Here is a 14584-nt window from a genome sequence, read left to right as displayed (position 1 = left end):
GTACAAACATTTCGCGACTAGTTGGAGCGTTTCGAACAAACGACAGACTCATGCACGATTTCAAGCATCCGCAACGTTCGAACAACGCGAATGTCCCCGCTATAACCACAGGATACAACGACTACTTCGAATAGTAAACACATTACCCGCGCCCTTGTTGGTCCGCGTGATTTCCAATGCATCTCACTCTTTGTACGCTCTTTGTGCTTTGGCAACGTACGAATTTTGTCTCTAGTTTGTTTCTCTCACGCGATGGTACCAAGCCATCACGAGAGCGATCACTGGGTCTCTATGAGATTTTAAAATGAAAAATCTAACGAAAAGTACAAAGAACCACCGTTATTTTTCATGAAAATGTGCCCTGTGTTTGCTATTTAAAACGATTCGTTGTATCCTTCCCTGTTGCAATTCAACTTTATTAGTTGCGAGACTAAAGGAACGATACGTTCAAGAGAAGAACTCCAAGTTCTCAAAATAATTTGATTTTCACTACTTTGATTTTCAACTCGCTGACACCTCGATCCATTTTTCCAACGTTTGCCTCGTGCGATTAAACGATGCGGCTTTTTCTCCTCTTCGAGAATCTAATCCTCGAAACGTCCAACGTGAATGGAACATGGCCAATAGGGGAAAATCTCATGCATTTTGAGCTAAAAAAAAAAGTCAAATTCCCTGTTCCCTTCGTGAAACGCGGGCCGAAACGCGGCCGCGATTTATTGCCTTGGCACGAGGCGATCGTAATATCGGGTCGAGCGATATCGGATCAAGCCTCGACTGAGTAATTAACGTAAATCGGAAAAAAAGACGATACGTTCGAGTTGGAATCGGCAAAGTCTAATTGGTCACTTTCATCGACAAATTATCGCGGATAAAGAATAGATCGACGAAGAATCGATCATTAGTGCTACAAACCCGAGCGGAGGATGAGGAGGCTTTCGTTTTAAATTCGATTTCACATTTATACATTGGCGTGTAGTTTAAACGGGAAACTTGTGTAGAAACTCGTTTCATTTCTCGTTCTCGTTTATAACATTTCCATCCCTCGACGCATCCATTGGCTGGGTCTTCAAATTTCCAGCCAAAACTTTCATCAAGTTCTGATATTTGCATTCCTTAAGTGAACGAATCGCAGAGTCGCTAGCTTCTCAATCTTCCACAGCTATTTTCCTGAGAAATCAATTTTTCTGAAAAAAGATCTCCATTCGAAAGGAAAGATGCTGGCCACGAAAGTCGAGGCAAAGAAACGAGACGAAGAATGTTGTTTGTTCGGAGAAGATTCGTGAATCAAAGCGATCGGTGTGCAGTAGTCGTTGGAAATACGTCGTAATGGCACAGCAGTTCTCTCGACAAACAAGATTCAGCTCGATCGTATACGTGGCGCGCAAACGAACGACGCTATGATTTCTCTTGCTCGTAATTGAACGATCGAACAACGTGTATGGATTTTATCGTTGATGGCAACGAAGGACGTCCTTAGGACGTGTTTTCGTCCGCGACACGTGCTTCTGTCCAAGTCCAATGGATGAAGCGAATCGCACGCATTTGGAATGAAATCCTCTGTTTTAGACTTAAACCGACGTTTATCGTAGGCTCGTAGAATCGATTTCGTTGGATCTTGCGGCAAGACTGGATCGGAGATTGGTTAAACTCGTTTAGAGTTTAACAGGTAGTACTAAAGAGTTCTTGGATCGGCTGCGGTAATAAGGATAAACGTACGGTCCTTTTTATGATCCTCTTTATGTGTAGATAACCGCTCATTGGAGAGAACGAATGGTACGAGAAACTCGTGCTAGCAAATCTTGGGCAAGAAAAGTTGGAGAACTTAGCGGAATATAGGTTAGTATAGGTCGTTGAAAATTTCAAAGTCTAAGATGTATTTTCGATTAACTCCTTGACGTCGTTTAACGCGAAGCAGAAAGTTTATATAGCGGTAAAGTTTGCAGAATGAGTGGCTGTGTCTCAGTTAGTAGAAGTAACTACGTATTATCTGATCGAATAAATATCTAGGTTTGGTTCCAACGATCTTTCTACAAGTATGTCCTGCAGGCTCCAATGATTTTCTCAACGATTAACCATTTTTCTTTCCTTTCTATAGCTATACGGTTCAGTTTGCTACGTATTAGACGCCATAGGCCGTTCACGATGTTTGGAATCGACATCGCGGTACAACGAAGGCTCAACGAGGGTCGATCGTGTAATCGAGAACAGATAGGGCGGCACTGGTTTCAACGCGAACTCCAGATGATCGATCAGGTCGAACGGGTTACATGGCGAATTTTATGCTTTTAACTTAACCACACACAATACCTCGCGGAAATTTAACATTCAACTGTATCGAGTTTGAAAAATACACCTACGATTTATCATCGGCGATAATTCAACGACGTTGCAGCGACAAACGACTGGCTTGCCTCTTTTCTCTCTTTTATTGTTACGAGCGTTTCGATATCCGAACAAAAAGCGAGACAAGCTAGAGAAAAGGCGAGAGCAGACGGTCGAAAGCCGATCGACTCGTCGTTAAACGAAACTATTTATTTTTATTTCCCCGCGGCCAGACGGCGAATCCCTTTATCGTAGAATCCTCTTACGGACTCCAATTCTGAAATACAGCCTCGAAACCGGACCACTACATGCTCCATTTCGCCCTTTTATTCTCAAAAGCTTCTCGTTTACCTTATCTTCCGATTTCAAGTCCAGTCTGTCTTGTATTTCCTCTGATTGTTCCCTGTGTATCGAGAATTTCGCGAATCGTTCGACCAGTTATTCCAATGCAGATTATGACCAATGTTTGCGTTGAAATATTTGTAGCGGCACGTGAGTTAAAGAACAATTCAAATCATGTTGTTGTTTTGTCTCGGAGTATCAAGATCGTTAGGATACACGTAATGTAAGAATAAATAAATTTTTCGACTCTCCCCCAACCAGTATAAATAAGCGGACGCGATCACAAGGAAATGAGTTACAGTCAGTTGTCGATCAGTTATCAACCAGTTATCAACGAATTATCAGCGATCCAATTAACGAGTCATTAGCGATCCTATTTTACGACTTATACACTGTCTTAGCGAATCGATTAGTATGAGCGTTTTTACATTATCTGTATACTAATTTATCATTTTAAATATATTCCACGGTTTTAACAACGAGCAATCTCGTCCATTAAACCTCACCGATCAACCATCCTCTACACATAAACTTCTACATATTTGTCAAGCATCACTGTCGGACAAATTCGCGGTTCTTAAAAAGTAATTCGACTGAACTTTAGAAAACGTTAACAAATGTTACGTAAACATAGCAGACGTTTCGCGCGATCGCCGGCTTTCTATTGTTTCCTTCGCATAAAGCACTCGAATCTCGCGAATGAATAAAACTGTAATATCTCCGGGAACGTGTAGCCACCGACAACTTCGATCTCGAGCGACTTCTAAAGTCTACCCTAACGTGACGTAAAAAGTTTCCACGAGTTGGCGCAAAAACTACGACAGACAAGTTTGATAAGCCATTATCACGAAGAAATCCTCTTTACGGAAGTATTAGTGGACGGAAGAATGTTGTCAAACTGGAGCTACTGCGAGCTGCTCCGCTTTTCACTTTAATCTCGATATTCGTGAAATATTGTGAAATATAAGGTAGCAAAGAAGTCTGTAAGATGACGTTCAAGTTTCGTTTACTCGAGTAGCTGTCAGCTTCGTATTCAACGAGACCAGCGTAGGTGTCCAAGACGAACAACTCTAAACAAGAATGATAAATTATCCACGAGAAACATCGGTTCTGACAGCTTGTATCTTTGATAATGAAATATTAGAATCATGCTTGGAAATTACTTCTTGAGAACAGGCAAAACGATACCAAGTCTTCTCGAAATTCCGAATTACCGTCAGATGAATAACAAGCAACTGTTTTTTCTGAAATTTCCTTCTCGAGTCCGAGAATAATGAAAAATGGCAAGCAGCAAGATTTATCTCCTGCAATGCTACATCCACGGTAACCACGGAAGACGAGCATTAAAGATGACAAACGATCTTGCCTCGTCGGTTAATCTCCGTTGCTGAGAAGTAACGCGTTCTCGATAGAATGATCGATGCAATAGCAAAATGCGATAGTAAGGTGTAATGGCAAGAAGATTCAATAGAGCTAAAAGGCAACGAGACACGTTAAATCACGTACAAGCCTGTATAATGGCAACTAAGTTTATGCTAACCACTCAGCGATCGAAGCGAGATAGTCGTGGGAAACCCCAAAGAACATGGTAATTCCAAGACGAGTCGACCATCCCAGATACCGTTGATCATAGATCAAAACCATCAGCAACTTTAGACCTCAACCCAAGTAATTGACACTTGGAGATGTCTCCTTCTCGCGTAGGTGGTAACACGGATCTTAACAATAAGATAAATGAATAGTTGTCAGCCCAAAAATATGACAATATCGTATGTGGAATATGTTAAGGTTTTATCTCGTAATAGAGAGAGAGAAAGAGAGAGAGAGAGGAGATGCGTGGACGAATGTATAATAGAATAGAATGTATAGAATGTATAGAATAATAGAATGTATAATAGAAATATATTTTAAGTAAGATAACATTAGAACTATCACACCATTCCAATTGACTGGTTTTACAATTTCATTATAAAATTCCTACTTCATATTATATCTTTTTTTCGCAATGATGTAATGACTTTCGTAACGATAACTAAAAGAATAATATAATGAATTTCATTTTGTTTTTTATGTATTCAAACTAAAAATAATTTTGTATCGAGGCTACTTATACCAATGCCAGTCAAAATGGCTGGTACTTGTCAAAGTGTAAAAGGGTTCTGCAATGTGTTTATCGAAGCCCAATTAATCAGTTTCCTCGTTTTGTACAACTCCCCATACGTTTTTAAAATTTTTACTCCGTATCATTCGATATAATTATATCAGTTATCAGGAAAATTCCGGATCGATCGCTAAAAATATTCTATTATTACTTATTTTTTAAAGACCAGTCATTTTCACTGGTTTTGGTAGAAATAGCTTTATGTTAATTATCGGTAGTTCTAGTGTTAAATATAAATACAATGTGTATGCTAGTGCAGATCCGCACGCTGGCTATGGGTATTTATACAATTACGAAAATTAGCCTATCTGTACCCGGCTGCATCATTTGTGCAAGACATGTTCCTAGAAAAGGCTATGGGGCTGAGAGGCCTCTCACATTGATTACTGATAAACAATATTCAATGGCTTCGAGAATTAAGAAAGCTAAACATCAGAAAAGATGCGGAGTTTTGCTTGAAGTGAGATCCACTTCAACAGAATATCTTACGTATTATTGTAGCTTCGTATAAAGATGATTGGCAACGAAATCGGAAAACCGTTTTTTCGTGAGCACCAGGTGTGTTAGGTGGGTCTATTATTCTCGTTATTAAGGTTTACGGAGAGGAGCCTGCGACACAATGGGGGCTCGCCTTTTCGCGGCATGCGCCGCTAAGAATTAAAGAACTAAATTCGGTCCAATTAAATTTACGACCGCTGCTCCTTCTAATGAAAGCACGCTCGACACCTTTTTGTCCCCTGGATCGACAGTGACAGCGTTCTCCAGCTGCTGCAGCCAACATTTCCCCGTTCAAAACGTGCAATACACAAGGTGACTTGTGTAAAAGATCATTCATGGAACTGCGAGACTCTATATCGTGTAAAATATAGGAATTGGTATTTTAGATCCTAAGGTAAATCGGCTAAGAAATAAGAAGAGAGTACAACCTGGAAATTTTAATATAGAGACGTTGACTGCGTAAACTGCGGCTATTTCGTGAAATAAATAAATACAAAGGTTCTTAAAGACTGGACTTTTCTGCTTATAAAATTCATCGCGAGAGAACAGGACATTTTGAATGTTTGCGAACCAAGAGGATTAGAAGGATGGTCCGTTTCTGTTTGATTTCTAAAATGTGGCTAACCAACCAATCTGCAAAGACTTAAAAATACCAACGATCAAAGAAGAAATCGGCAGAAAAATACAAGGAAAGAACGGCAACACATCCAAACCAGCTGGCTGCTGAAGCGAGTAAAACTTTCATTGAAAGAAGACTAAAAAGAAAGCACCCCACTGACCTCACTAAAGAAATAAAATAGTCAAACTCGAAGATCGTATCTCGCTGGGGGTAGCAATCCACATGTTATTTAGCAATTAAGTTAGAAAAATTTACCAAATGTCCAGCTGGACAAATTGTAAAGTACAAATTAAATAATAAAAAAAAAAAAGAAAAAAGAAAAAGCCAACCAATCTTCCATTTGTTCTGTTAGTACAGAAGAAACCTTTTAGCATTTTCTTCCGCTGATCCTTCGTGTCTTCCGTTAACGTTATTTACGATTTACGAATCGATACTAATATTCGTAACGATTTGCATATCGTCTGAATCGTGACACGACGATATCTTATCTGTTTCGAGTAATATACGGTAATCTACAACGGTAAATTACAGAAAAGGGATTGGATGAAATTGGAAAAAGGCAGCGTGGATGCGATAGAACGATGGAAACGTGGATGACGGCTAGTTTCACCGTTTCCTCGGGGCCGTACTGTTCCGCTAACGTTTCATTAAAACTTCTCTGCGAAAGCGCCGGTGTCGTGAATTTAATTAGGACAATTACGCTCCCTCCGTGTTGCCAGCTCCGTTACAGTTTACTCGTGGTGCCGCGGGAGTCATTTTTACGACTCAAACCCGCGCGACTAAAGTCGTTCCGTGACGTCGAACATCCAATTAAAATCCTCTAATCACAGGTTTATAGATAACAACGACGAGATTCGGCGATAGCATCTGACGAATAAATTTTCTTTTCGCTTTAATCTCTTTCTCTTATTCTATTCGCGTCTATACATTTTCGAACTGATCTTAAACTCAATTAAGATACGCGTTAAGATATCGCAATAAAATTGAGACGAAGATATTCTCTACTTTGCAACGTATACAAATTGGGATTAAAATATCTTCTGTACTATCACGACCGAAGATAATACTTGGCTCGTTGTTTTCGGATGATAAAAAATAAATTCCTAACAATACGTAGAGAACTGATAACACGTGAAAAGACGAATTTTACGTTTCACGTGAAAAGATTTCGAAATTGGCAAATTTTTTCCCACTCACATTGCGCCGAAAACGAAACCACAAATCTTCCAAGCTATGCATCTCGAAATCCCGCGAAATATTCCAAGAATCGGTCGATTCGATTGATCGAGAGACTGCATGGCAGGAAGGTCGGGTCGGCAGTTTCTCCAAGAAACACAAGCAGCTTCGCTCTATACTACCGAGCACTTGTGTAACTGTTGTCGTATCCGTGCAGCCCCTGTCGACAGTTCGAAGGGTGAGAAGGGTGCACGAGCGATAGATCGCATGCCTGGCGCCAGTTAACAATCGAGAACCCTGCATTTATGAATAAGGCTGCACAGCAGGCGAGGTAAGGTCACAGACAATGAACCTCGATTCAGTTCAGGGCCTCAGCGCGATGTCACGTCAAGACGTTGTCGGTCAGGGTGGTTTTGCCACACCCTCGACCTGTCGCGAATACGGTACCTTCTCCTCCTTAATCTGTTTACAGACGTGCCTTTAATTGACCGAACTGTATGCCGTGTAGTTGTAAATTCGATCAAGGGTCGATGATACACATGTTTTGAAACGGGCTGGAAATTTACTTCGATCGATTCGAAAAGAACAATGGTTTCGGAAAAAATTGAACAGCTTGGAAACACAGTATACGCGTGAATGTAACATTCACAGATGACGCGAGATGTACGCGGTAGAACGCGGCACGATATTGTACTATCGAAATTGTGGCACGCAGCGTTACATGATATGAAGATGTGCCTCGTATGTTTCGTGCAGAGTGCGCTGGAATCGATATTTCAGACGCGAAAACCGATCCACTGTGGCAGATAATACGAAACAAAGCTTATAAATACCGGAGTCCATATGGAAATCGACGTTTCCCGCAAAAATTGAAGCAATCAGGGAAAAATTCACACTCGCCTACGATATACGCGACCTCGGCACTGGGCTACGATACAACCCTCGACTGGATCGATACTGTACACCTGCGATCGTAACGAGACAGAGAAGCGTAACGGATCGTAACAGAAAACACAAAGCGATTCCGGCGGAAACTATTCCGCAGGAAGCGTGATGTTTTGGCTTTCGTCGTATTAGCGACGAATATATAATATCGTCTCAAGATCACCGGTTATACAGGCAATTATCGCGGCGAAGGATCGCTCGATAGGGAAACGTCGGGCACGAAGGTCTAGGATAGAAATTGCGTGCCATGCCCCAGTTAACGATCGAGGTCTGCGTTCAGGAGAATATGGCTGGAATAAGGTCGCAGCCAATGAACTTCGCCATCGTTATTTTGGAGGTTGGAACTCTTTCGATTTCCAGTAACGAAACGATCAGCCGGAATCGAGAACAGAAAATCGGGAATGCAGCAGCGACACACTTCATTTCGTGTTACCACGACGAAGATTTACGGCCAAAGTCCGTTTTTTCTAGAAATCGCATACTCGATGGACAGAGAAGCGCAATTAGCGGAATGCTGGACGACGCGGCGTACCTCGAATACGTAGAAAATTGTTATGAAACTTGCGCGCAATTCATCAAGAAGATTCCAAGCGTGATCTTTTGCCATTTGCTTCTTAAGAAAATTCCTGTTTCTCTCTTGCGACGTTCCCTGCGAGTATATCCGGAAATGCACGTTGAAAGGGTGAATTTCCATTTTGAATTTCGTTCGAACGCCTGAAATATTGTCGATTGTGTTATCGTGAATCGCGAAATAACGAAGTTTCTTTGAAAGCGCGAGAAAATAAAGGTTGTAGAATCTTCGAGATTGGTGTCGAATTGACCTTCTAGTTTCGCAGAAGGATGAAATTGAAGAGTAAAGCCTGTAGGCAACGAGATAGTGGCCCGAGTTTATAAATAAGGTTATCAGGGTCGGCGCATTGAGGGTGAAGGTAGAAAAGCTTGGTTCAAGGCCGCACGTCTTCGTGCGAAGATCTCGACCAGATGAACCTGCCATGTCTCTATTAACGGACTAGTAACGACTTTAATCTCGTCGGCCTTCGCGGTGGTTTCTTGATGAAAATTCGATAACACAATGCGCGTCGATTATCGTGGAAACTAGTGGAACCGACTAGGGAAATTTCGAAATTTCCAGAATTAGATCGAAAAATTGATCGATCACGAAGAGACGGTACGACTAAATGTAGAAACTCAGATACAACGGATGTAAACTAATAATTTAGAAAGCATATATATATATTTTATTAAGGCGCGAATATTTGATAGATTGCTATTTCTGGAACTAGGAAACTCTCAAAGTCTGTTTTTATATTAAACAAAATTTCATTCGATAAATTCTGCCTGATAATGGAATTTTCCATTACGATTTTTGCTTTAAGTATAGTTTTACAGGCGTCGTTGTACGCACGTAAATGTTTGTGCCTCGTTAAATATTTTACGCACGTATTTTACTTCGAACACCATCGAGAACATGCAACATTTTACTTCTCTAGATATTTCCTAATGAATGTTTCATCTCGTTGACTCTTAAAATTCTTTCTTAAGAGTGAAAAAGCAGTAAAGAGAAGAAAAATGGACAAAACGTAAGATACAAAATGTAAGACACGCGCATATTACGAAGAAGCTAAATTCGCCGGGTATTATTCAAGAATTAGACACAAGGGGAACTTTCCCAATTTCACGGAAGAAAAAATGCAGTTCCAAAAGATAAACGACTCCTGGGGTGGGAATTTATCGTCAGGTTACTAAAATTAGTTCCAACGACGAAGCGAGTTACCTTTTCAAGGAATTTCTCTGCGCGTTAATCGACGATTTTCTCAACCTCGGCATTCGACTCTCTCTCATCAGTGAACATTCGATATTTTTATGCTTATTGCATATTCGGGAACGGAATAAAAATGCGATAACAAAAGTAAAGAGAAACAGAAGAAAATTGAGGATCGCGAAGCTTATTAGGATATAAAAATTGAAGGAAAATAAAATCGATATCGTCGATGGAATTTCATCTGGATCGAGAGCTCCTTTTTCATAAATGAGAATCGATCGAAATTCCTAAATACGGAAGATAAATGCTGCCATACCAACCACTCGAGAACCTACTCGTATCTTCCTCCTTTGCCCTTCTGTTTCCTTCTTCTCTTCCAGGTTTCAGCGAAATAATGGATAGATGAAATATTCGCATGTTACTCGAGATAGGAACATATTAAATGTCCTCGAATCGAGCACGTTGTGTGTAAGTACAAAGGGGAGATTCTGTTCCGGCGTATTATCAGGGAACGCTGGCAATAAGAGTGTAAGAAGACTTTCATGATTTTCAGACAACTCCCGAAACGCGTAAGATTCTTGTTTACTCTACTTTGATACGACCCGAGTTTCCTCTGAACAGAACATCGCGTATTTCGTCTTTCAGCTTGTGCATCGATGAAAGATCGAGACATCGACATCTATCATTTATTTAACGACATATTTTTCTGATTATTTCGTTTCCATGAATATAACGCGACGAGAAATTACGTGACACTGAGTTATTAAACGCAGCGCACGTTACAAAAGATTGAGAGGATTCGATAGATAAAGAAAGAATAGCAGAAAAGATAAAATTTCCTGTTTTAAAAAAAAAAAGCAAATTCCCAGCTAGAAAGTTACTTAATTACAGTCATTCGATCTCATCCACGTCGTCGTATGTAAAATACTGCTTACAGCGCGATTATTATTATTATTATTCGCATGGACGAGTATCCGTAAACACGAGACGTGTACGTCTAAGTAGGCGATTAGACGCTGGGAGCAGAGGCCATGCGCCCACATGACCGCGTAATGCTAAACGATTGTGGAAAGTGGCCTTGGGACTTGCCACGAATCGATAATAGCCCGGCTCGCTTGATCTACCGATCGTTCGCGACGTTGGATCGCGGATCACACACGGAAATCTAATCACCAATCGAAATCTCAAGCGATTCTATCGTCTATACACGTACGCGTGTATATATCTGTAGGTTCGTTAATTTACCGTAGCGGAAGCCGAGAACGCGAACGAGATCAAACACTTCGAAACTATCGTTCTCCGAAACTATCCGTATAAATAAGAGGGGAGTGAGGCCAGGTAGAATCTAATTACGCCACGGTTAAGCGGGGCAACGGAGTTCGACAACAATTTAATTATGGCAGCGCGTGGAAATATTAGTTTATCGAAATAACAGCGAATCAAACAAGACCACTGGCCTTTACCAACTTCCCGATCGCACAGTTATCGAACCACAGGAACCTTGGACCGGCGAATCATTGTCCCGTAAAAATCGCCTGTCATAAAGCTATCAAATTATAGAACCGTAAAAATGCCAGAGTGAAGATTAACTGGCAAACCCCAGTCGATATACCTGTCTACGCAATTCCTTTTATACGCCATAAAACACATTTCTTTTTAACTATATAAAGATGTACGCTGCAGGCTGTTTTTTCGCTACCTTGCTATTTAAGACCGCCTCTTTATTATTCGTCGCTGACATTTTATCCATTATTCAAGAATCTTGTCCAATCGTCAGTCTTATTCTCCAGCTCTTACTATCAACGTTATCGGAAATATGAATATTTCACTGTTTCGGAGGCGTTCTATATACAGGCATCTTATCTCATTATCAGATTTCCTTTTCTATAAACGTTATCGAAAAGGCAGATGTATTTCACTCTTGTATAAACACTTTGTCAGAATCTTATCCGATTATTGTATTTGAATGTTATTAAAACGATAAATATATCTCACTGTTTTCGAGACATTGTTGGAGAATTCCAGCGGAAAGTCGAATGAAAAATCATTGAGATTCCAAGAGCGTCCGGTTCGGTTCAATCGACAGGCGTTCTCGACGACGAGTGAAACCAAAGTAATCAATAGGATAGCACCGATGCATTCCGCATTCCTCGTTCAACTAAGTCGTTTATATCGCGTACGCTGGGCCGTAGATTCGTGTCCCGGCTGTTTAATTCTGAAGCGAAACGATGGCTTCGTCCAACTGGTAGCTCGGCCACCGAAATAAGCTCGTTATTCAATTAACCTAATCAAATTTCGAACGGCACATTCGAACCGGCAATTGGGACTACCAACGTCGCGCGATTCGCGTCTTGGCCCGTGTCTCACCAGCTCCGATACCGGAACATCGATTAATTATTCTCTCGACCCGATCGAACGATAGACGTCAATTTTTTAACGCGTTGCTATATTTATCGGCGTCCTTCGGCCCGATTTATGACCGCGGCATTATTAAAATTCTATGAGCTAGCCGGCGTCGTATATAAATTATTGCGGCTTTATAACCAATCATGAATACGTAGAACGCGCTTGAAGAAATGGAAAATTACGCGTCGCAGTGATTCTGCTAGGATTCGAAGAAGATACAATTTCACTACCATTTTCTTCGTACCCTTTTAGATTTAAACAGTAGAGTATACTAGAATCAAACATACAGTAAACACTTATTATTCAAGTTATAGTACCACGCCAAAATAATTTACTTATAATTCTCAATGAGAATTGATTGTAAAATTCTTCCAAATAAAAAAAAAATGTTGTAAATGTTGTAAATCATGTATGTTGTAAAACGAGAGTTTGATGTGATTATTTATTGCGAGTGACAGATTCTGCTAATAAGAGCGATAAAAATACGATGAACACAGCGTCGATAAAGGTGTGACACTAATCACATGTGAAATTAGTGTAATTAGTCTTCGATTGAATCTTACAGACGTAATTAGGTACCGGTTACCCTGCGAGTATGAAAACGAAGGTCTTTTAAGTTAAAAAAATTGAAAGTTATGGCGGATCGAGAGCTATCTCGCCACTTATCTGAAATGGCTTTTAAAGCTCGGATCAAAAGCAGTCCGGAAGCTTTAACGTAATGCCCGTTTCCTGCTAAAAATTTCGAGAATGGCTCGCTTAAACGTTCAACGTACAAAAGCGTCTCTTTCCCCTATTCCACCTATTTCGCACGTTCCACGAGGAGTAAACGGTTGTTTCACGCGATTATGAAATATCATGGGATTAAGGTGTTTCTCTAGCCGCCACGTTTATCCAATTAACGAATAATTAAACCACGAGAAACACGATGCCAGAATAGAACTGTTCCTTTCTATTTTCTCTGTTCGCCTCGTTTCTTCTGCCATGGTGAACATTAATCGACGTCGTTTGACAAAGAGAACTACGCTAATTATTAGATAATCGAGAAAAGGAAATTAACGAACAAATAATTTACAGCGAATTATCGAATCTGTGTACACAGTACGGTGACGTTATCACAGCCACGTTTTCACTGTTATCCGAGAACTAATCTAGACGTACCCCCGCTGTCTAGGTAATCGATAATTCATCCTGCTTTCTATTTTAATGGCGTTACCACCGGTAATAGGGGGAATTAGTATTCTCGTAATTATATAAATTACGCGTTGAACGGCGCGGCTTTGAAACAAACAAGGAAAACCGAAGGTATCCGACGCGACGAACAAAAGCATCGATATCGAGCCCGCAAATTCATTACACGCGACACGATACAACGTAATTGGACGATACGTGGGTAGGATAGATTGTTCGCCGAACGCATTTGTTAGACAAACTTCGCTCAAATGACAAATTAGAGAGAAATATCTTTGCCTCTGGTCTCCGTTGTATTTAATGCAGATTGATTCCAGATGAACACGATGCAAGTGACTGGACAGATATTTGAGGATTAATTGCTGGCAACTTTGTTAGCAGGATTATCAAAGTTGCCCCGGCAATGGATATTTATGGTGTACTTTAGCTGCAACGAGTTGCAAGCTCGAAACTCTCCGGCGAAACTTTCAGGAAAACAAAATTCATGGCTTCGAGAAGAGCCAGGTAAAAATACTCGATCGATCAATTGACGGTGCAACAATCAGAGAGAAAGTGAAAAGTTTAATCGACGACGCTAATCGTCCTTAAAGTTGCATACTCTGCGTGTATTTATATTTCTATATCTTTTATATTATAACTTTCCACATATTTTCTCCTATTTTATTTATTTCTCCATAGGCGTCCGAATTATATTGCTACCCTAATGTTTAACCTTTCATCGAACATTAAAAATCTCCAGAGATTTCCTTCGAAGTAAATTTTAGCTTTGATCTTAACAACAAACCATATTACCAAGCTGTGTATGAAATAAAAGTCAGACTTTTTAATCCTTGTAATCGTTGGCATATAAACATCTGATGAATTAAAGCTGTCTGTGTGCATTGCGCTCGAGTTCTCCCAGAAAACTTGGCAAACGCGTTCCAAATCCAGGCTGATCGCTTTGTAACTTGGCCTAACCAGCGTGGTCGAAAGGACTTCGTCAAAAAGCGAGTCAAAGGAAGGATTTTCGTGATGAGCAGCAGTTGGTCATCGAGAGGTAAGCGAGGGAATCGAAAGCTCGCGATTTAGGCACTGGACACGGTACACGAGTGGCGGATGCGAAACGCCGCATTGGGTGCGTATAATCTGCGACCGCTGGGAATTGGGTCGAGGAGACATTCCCTGT

General features: G+C 40.6%; 1 protein-coding gene and 1 long non-coding RNA gene across 5 annotated transcripts in view; one reads left to right on the top strand and one right to left on the bottom strand.

Annotated features, from left to right (window-relative positions):
• LOC100649574 (solute carrier family 12 member 4) overlaps positions 1–14584 on the bottom strand; it is a 99407-nt gene that overhangs the window by 70402 nt on the left and 14421 nt on the right. The window lies entirely within an intron of this gene.
• On the top strand, positions 1534–2334 carry LOC125385071. The gene is made up of 2 exons (XR_007224025.1): positions 1534–1836; positions 2096–2334. It is a non-coding gene; the product is annotated as an uncharacterized LOC125385071 (long non-coding RNA).

This window comes from Bombus terrestris, chromosome 5 (genome assembly GCF_910591885.1).
Source record: "Bombus terrestris chromosome 5, iyBomTerr1.2, whole genome shotgun sequence".
Taxonomy (NCBI): domain Eukaryota; kingdom Metazoa; phylum Arthropoda; class Insecta; order Hymenoptera; family Apidae; genus Bombus; species Bombus terrestris.
Note: the sequence above shows the minus strand (reverse complement) of the source record. Positions and strands in the feature narration are given on the sequence as shown.